Source organism: Carassius auratus, unplaced genomic scaffold, assembly GCF_003368295.1.
Source record: "Carassius auratus strain Wakin unplaced genomic scaffold, ASM336829v1 scaf_tig00214341, whole genome shotgun sequence".
NCBI classification, from domain to species: Eukaryota; Metazoa; Chordata; class Actinopteri; order Cypriniformes; family Cyprinidae; genus Carassius; species Carassius auratus.
The window spans coordinates 1-5,594 of NW_020527624.1; the positions used below are offsets into that span (position 1 = coordinate 1).

At 34.3% G+C, this 5,594-nt stretch overlaps 1 long non-coding RNA gene across 2 annotated transcripts; it reads right to left on the bottom strand.

The window, feature by feature from the left end:
- Window positions 1–158: 158 nt before the first annotated feature.
- On the bottom strand, window positions 159–2,979 carry LOC113091891 (uncharacterized). 2 transcript variants are annotated; one of them, XR_003287468.1, is made up of 3 exons: window positions 2,964–2,979; window positions 1,701–1,857; window positions 159–386 (listed from the first exon to the last, which is right to left on the bottom strand). It is a non-coding gene; the product is annotated as an uncharacterized LOC113091891 (long non-coding RNA). The 2 variants fall into 2 exon arrangements; XR_003287467.1 differs by lacking the exon at window positions 2,964–2,979 and having other exon boundaries at window positions 1,701–1,925.
- Window positions 2,980–5,594: the final 2,615 nt, after the last annotated feature.

Below are 5,594 nucleotides of genomic sequence, written 5' to 3' on the forward strand. Positions count from 1 at the left end.
TACGTCGTTCTTAATTGTACGATTTTATACGTTCCTTCATATTTCCTTTTATTGATCACAGCTTTAGTTACACTGATTATGCATGCGTCTTCACATATGAGAAAAGTATAATAACTAACCCCAAGTATTTTCCACTCAGAATGAAAGAACACAACATGCTGTTGAATGATTTGTATCCTTTTATTAACAGTGAATGAAAATAAGCAGTCGTTTATGTTATTATTATTATTATTATTATTTTAATCCTGAACCAACCAAACAAACAACAAAAAATCAAGTTGACTAACAAGGCATTCTCCCTGGGGCCAAGCGGAGATAATCCTTAATGTGTTTTTCAGCCTCTGCTTCAGTTGGCGACGGAAGCACGGGATTCTTCATAGCTGCTCCTGCATGTTAAAAGGTAAAACTTAAATAAGTTTAACAAATAAAACTTTTTTCACTTATTGTTTAATTAAATCCTCAAAATATGTTTTTTTTTAAACTGGGCTCTTATGAATTTAGACAATGATAAGCAAACTATAAAAAATGATTGCAACATCCGTCCTTCCCCAAAGCTATAATGTCTGTATCAGTATCAATTAAATTATTCATTATTCTATTAGTCATGTAAGATAAATGCATGCCGATCCAAACAAATCCATTTAAGAATTATGCATTAACTGCGCAAAATAATGTAAAATAAGACATTTATTTAGTCTTATGTCTGTTTAATTGTTCATATGATCCCGATGCGAGTTACTAGCTGAGAATGATTAGCCTGCCTTAATATTATCTAATTAATATAGATAATTGATGTGCAATTAATGTTTGTCTACTGTTTTTAATGCCACTCAGCGTGATGTAGGCTAATATAACATACAAGTAGAACGTTTCATGTCTGTGCTTTCTATTTGATTGGTCACTGTTCATTTCCAGTGGTGCTGAAATTCTGCTTCAGTCATAAAAACTTTAAACTGGTACCGGTTTCAGGTTCTTTTAGAGTGACTCCCAGATTAGTGGAGACACAGCCTGAGTTGAATATTAATAATTTTATATTAAGTCTACTTCGAAAACTGGGCTGGTCAGATTCAAGGAATCGACGTCTTTGGAGTCGACTCCTCATCAGTACTGCGCATGTGCTTACAAATCATCACATCGACGCGCACGTGGAAGTGATCGCCGCGGGAAAACTGAGGAACGTAGCTAGATTCATTGTCATTAATATGTGTGGTGTATGTTTGATTTTATATAAAGTAAATTAAACAGATAAGTATTAGCTTAATATTGACGAATAGTTGTTTCTGTGGTTTAGTCAAGTGGCGGTAACAGCTGATTTGTGGTTTCATCTACAGTTTCTTCGTCACTTAGCCTAACTGTTAATCGTAAAAACAAAAGTTAACATTTCTAAAACGCTCTTGTGAGTATGAAACCGCGTTTTACACTGTTAAAACGGCATGTATCTGCTGGTTAGGCACATGCATAATATATATTATGTTTTGTAGGCCTAATAATCTGTATGAAAAGCTCACGAGGGGTAATCGTGCTTTAACGAACAACGTATGATTTTAATAATGCATTGATTCATGCTGAAATTAACATTAAGATTAATAAATTATGTAGTATGTTAATTCTTAGTTCATGTACTAATGTTAACTAATGAACCTTAATTTAAAGTGTTCCCCGTACACTGTACATTGGAAAACATTTTGGACGTAATTTACCTATTAGGAGTGCTCCTATGTTTGTTTTCCTGATCCCTCGCTTTTCTCCCCTACCACACCAGTTTAGTTGTTTGGCTACAGGACCAAACACCTTGGAGCATATTCTCCATATTGTTTTCTTCAGTGTGTGTCCTCCACTGATGGATAACCTGTTCACCTTAAAAATAAAAACACATTTCAAAACATTATAGACAATGCCCAAACATTATGGTCCTGTTTCACAGACCGAGCTGAGTAGTTAACTCACCAAATTGTAATCTGTTACTGATTCCAAATTACATTAGAAAATTGTAGTTAGCAATGAAATCCATTACATTACACGTTTTAAATAATGTAATCAGATGAGTTTGGTCAAAAGTAATCTAAAAGTAGTCTATCATATTTAAATAGGATAATTAAAGTACCATATGACATAAAAATACAAAAAGTAAATATATTTTAATTGTTGTTATTTATAGCATGAAATGCATTAAATAATATATTATGTCAAGTTTTCTCAAACTGGTGTTTGTGAATGAACTGTAGGAGGCTTGTGAGTTCAATTAATGAGAAGCTAATAATTATTTAAATCACAAAAAGATTTAAATTAAAATAAAGCATTTAAAAAAATAAGTTTTATTTGTTTACCTGCATGTCATGTGACCATAACCAGTGTCGCAGAACCAAAGAACATAGAAATGTGACACGTAATTATTAAATATATATATATATATTAAAATCTCATGAGTACTTTTAAATAAATATATTAGGTGATCAGACGACAAAATTTTTTTTTGTAAAAATCAATGTGTTGATGCAGATGCTATGTTCTTAAACATTAATAATCGAATGTAGAATAATCTATTACTATATTGTAAATATTTAATCATGTAATCCATAAAAAGTAACTGTAGTCTGATTATGAGTTTTATAAAATGTAATTTTATATAATTACAAGTTCTTTATTTACTAGAATCTGTTTACGTAATCCCAGATTGCATGTAATCAGTTACTACTGAGCTCAGAACAGGGATTAGTTTAAATTCAGGACTATAGGTCCTAGTTTTGCTTTTATAAAAATGCTGCATGTGTGCATCTTGAGATGAAAACAATGGCACTGACATATTGTAAGAAATGTTATTGCAAGTTATTTTGAGTTAAGACAGCTCACACATACATTTTAGTCTGGGAATAGCCTTAAGCCTGGTCTGTGAAACCGGGTATATAATAGATATTATTTACTTTCATTGCAACTGTTAACCTTCAAATGTCAATGATTTTTACCATCTTTTGCATCATTTGCTTTCTCTGATAATTTTCTTTCCAGTTTGTCTAGTTCCTCCATGGTTGTGAGAGGGAAGACATCATCCTCGCTGTTCACCACTGGAGCACTGGAACGGTTGTTTGCTGCAAGGGACTGGACCACTGAAGTCAGATGATTGATCTTCATGTCCAGTTCATTAAGTGCCTCCAGAATTGTCCTCTCAACAGCTGCAACACAGTAAGTTTATCTGGGAGAGTATTTTAATTGAACTATAAGATGTATAATTTTACAAATTTAGCACTTCAATTTAACATACGTGTACATTGATTAGTGATGCAGGTCCATCGTCTCACACCAGAAGCACCTGCAAGCACATAAAGCTCTTAAATGTGATTAAACTAACACGTCATGAAAAATTGAGTTTCTGAAGATATGGCTACATGCTTAAAGCCTTAGGCTGATGATACACATACTTTTTGAGCAACGATGCTGTCAACAGGCAAAAAAAATAATAATTACAAATTACCTACTATTTGTTCTTGGCTGGTGAGTACTTGAGGATCTTTGTTCAGAGATTGTGTTCTCTGATGGATTGTACAGAAAATGTAATGTTAATAAACCTAGTGTTATTAATTTGCAGTGTATGTGTTTACTGCATGTGTTTATGAATGTTCTTTTACCTTGAAAGTTAGATGGGTGTTCACCCCAAGCATCTTCTTGCTCATTTTCATTGGACAAGCTCACTGGAACAGCTGGAGTTAAAAAAAGGTGAAGTTGGTAAGTTGTATTTGCTATATTGACAGTGCATGACACTGATACAATATGGGCTAGATTTACTAACAGCTTGCACCAGCACAAACCTTCTTTTGGTGTTAAAATAGTACTGTCAGGATTTACTAAAGAGGCGCAGTAAAGTATTAGTGCTGAAAAGATGTGGACAGTTGTTTTTGCGTTTAACCTTGAATATGCATTTGTAGTAGTTTTCCTTTGAGACACAAAATTTATGGGAGGTGATTAAGATGAATAACGCAATGATTTAATAACATTTCTGCTCTTCAAATTATTTGTATTTGCTATATTTTTAATGCCCAAAAAAGGCACGTCTTAAAGCAGGTGGTAATTTGCACTGCTTTTGGTAGATTCCACTGGTTATTGTGGGAATGATCTGGCTTCGTCTGTTCTGTAAAGTTTGCATTGTCAGTAAATCACAAACATAATTTTCCCTCCCATCGGCAAATTTATGGAATTGTGCTCTAATGCTAATTTGGCCTGTTTAGTAAATCTGGCTCAAGGGCTCCTAAAGGGGTCATATGATGTGGTTTCTATTTTTCTTTTTCTTCAGTGTGTTATGTAGGTATTTGTACATGTATAAGATCTACAGAGTTACAAAGCTTAAAGTCTCCCACTAAAGGATTTATTCTATCTTAAAGATAAGGCTGATCCAGACCGTGCTAAACGGCTCATTCAAACACGCCCCTACACATCTACGTCAAGATGTGGAAATATTTGCGTAATGCCGCCCAAATGTTCACTCAAAAAAAAAGGTTGTGGTTTCAGGAACCGCAGTTAGTGTTAAAGCAGTCATGTCAGGGAGACACTTTGTGTTTGTAAGCAAAAGCACTTTATGTGGCCTTCCGAAAGTATATGCAATGAGGAATCATTGTTAAGATTTATTTACAACAGAACAGCCCAGATGTTCAAATTTGTACAACACATTTAATGGATGACAGTTTTGTGAACCTAGGAGAGTACAAGGCTGGCTGTGCGCTATTTCAAAAAAAAAAAAAAAAAAAAAGGTAAATTCCGACTTTGCTATGACAATCTTTGCAACGATTGTATAGTAAAATGCGCTACACAAATAAACTTGAATTGAATCTGGTGCTTATTCTGAATCAGCTACTTTAAGTATGTTTTCTTAATAGTTTAAGTGTTTGCTATTGACTGTTCAAATGCAGAGTTTTGCGCAGCGTAGAGTAACATGTTGTGTTACGTGTGTGTGTGAGGGTAACATCACAGCAGAGTAAACAGACTGTCAGAAATCATAGCACATAAGCTGTCTTAACCGTGGCTTGTGTACTGCATCATCACTGTGTCTGTCACTCGACTCTGTTCCCCTTTCAGGCTTGAACTGAAGGTAAAACGGAGGACATTATTAACAGTCTTGATATTTACTTTGAAAGATGAAGCTTGCAATTATGGAAAGGGGCGTTGCATTTCCGACGAGTGCTTGCGATGTTCGCCCAATAACAATGCATTGGGTCAGTTGGCCATTCAGAGCAGCCTGTGCTTGACGGAAGGAGGGACTTTGTTGAAAATGACGTTTTTGAGAGAGGCGGGACATAGAGGAACTACAATAATCTACAGTATTTGAAAAATGTTTTTTTTCAAAATTAAAGCGTGTCAACATATTCTGTTACACCAAATATACAAAATAATGGTCTTTAAAATAGCATATGACCCCTTTTAGTGATACCCTAGTAATGACTGAAATTGACTTTTTTTTTACTTTGCATTATTCCTTGTTGTGTGGTTGATAGTCTTTGGTCTTGAGAGGGTCTTAAGGCAGAGAATTTGTTCTCTAATTAGAAAAAGTGAAAAAAACTGCATTAGGTTGTGTTAGGCCATGACTCATTTGCAATTGTGTTTTTGAT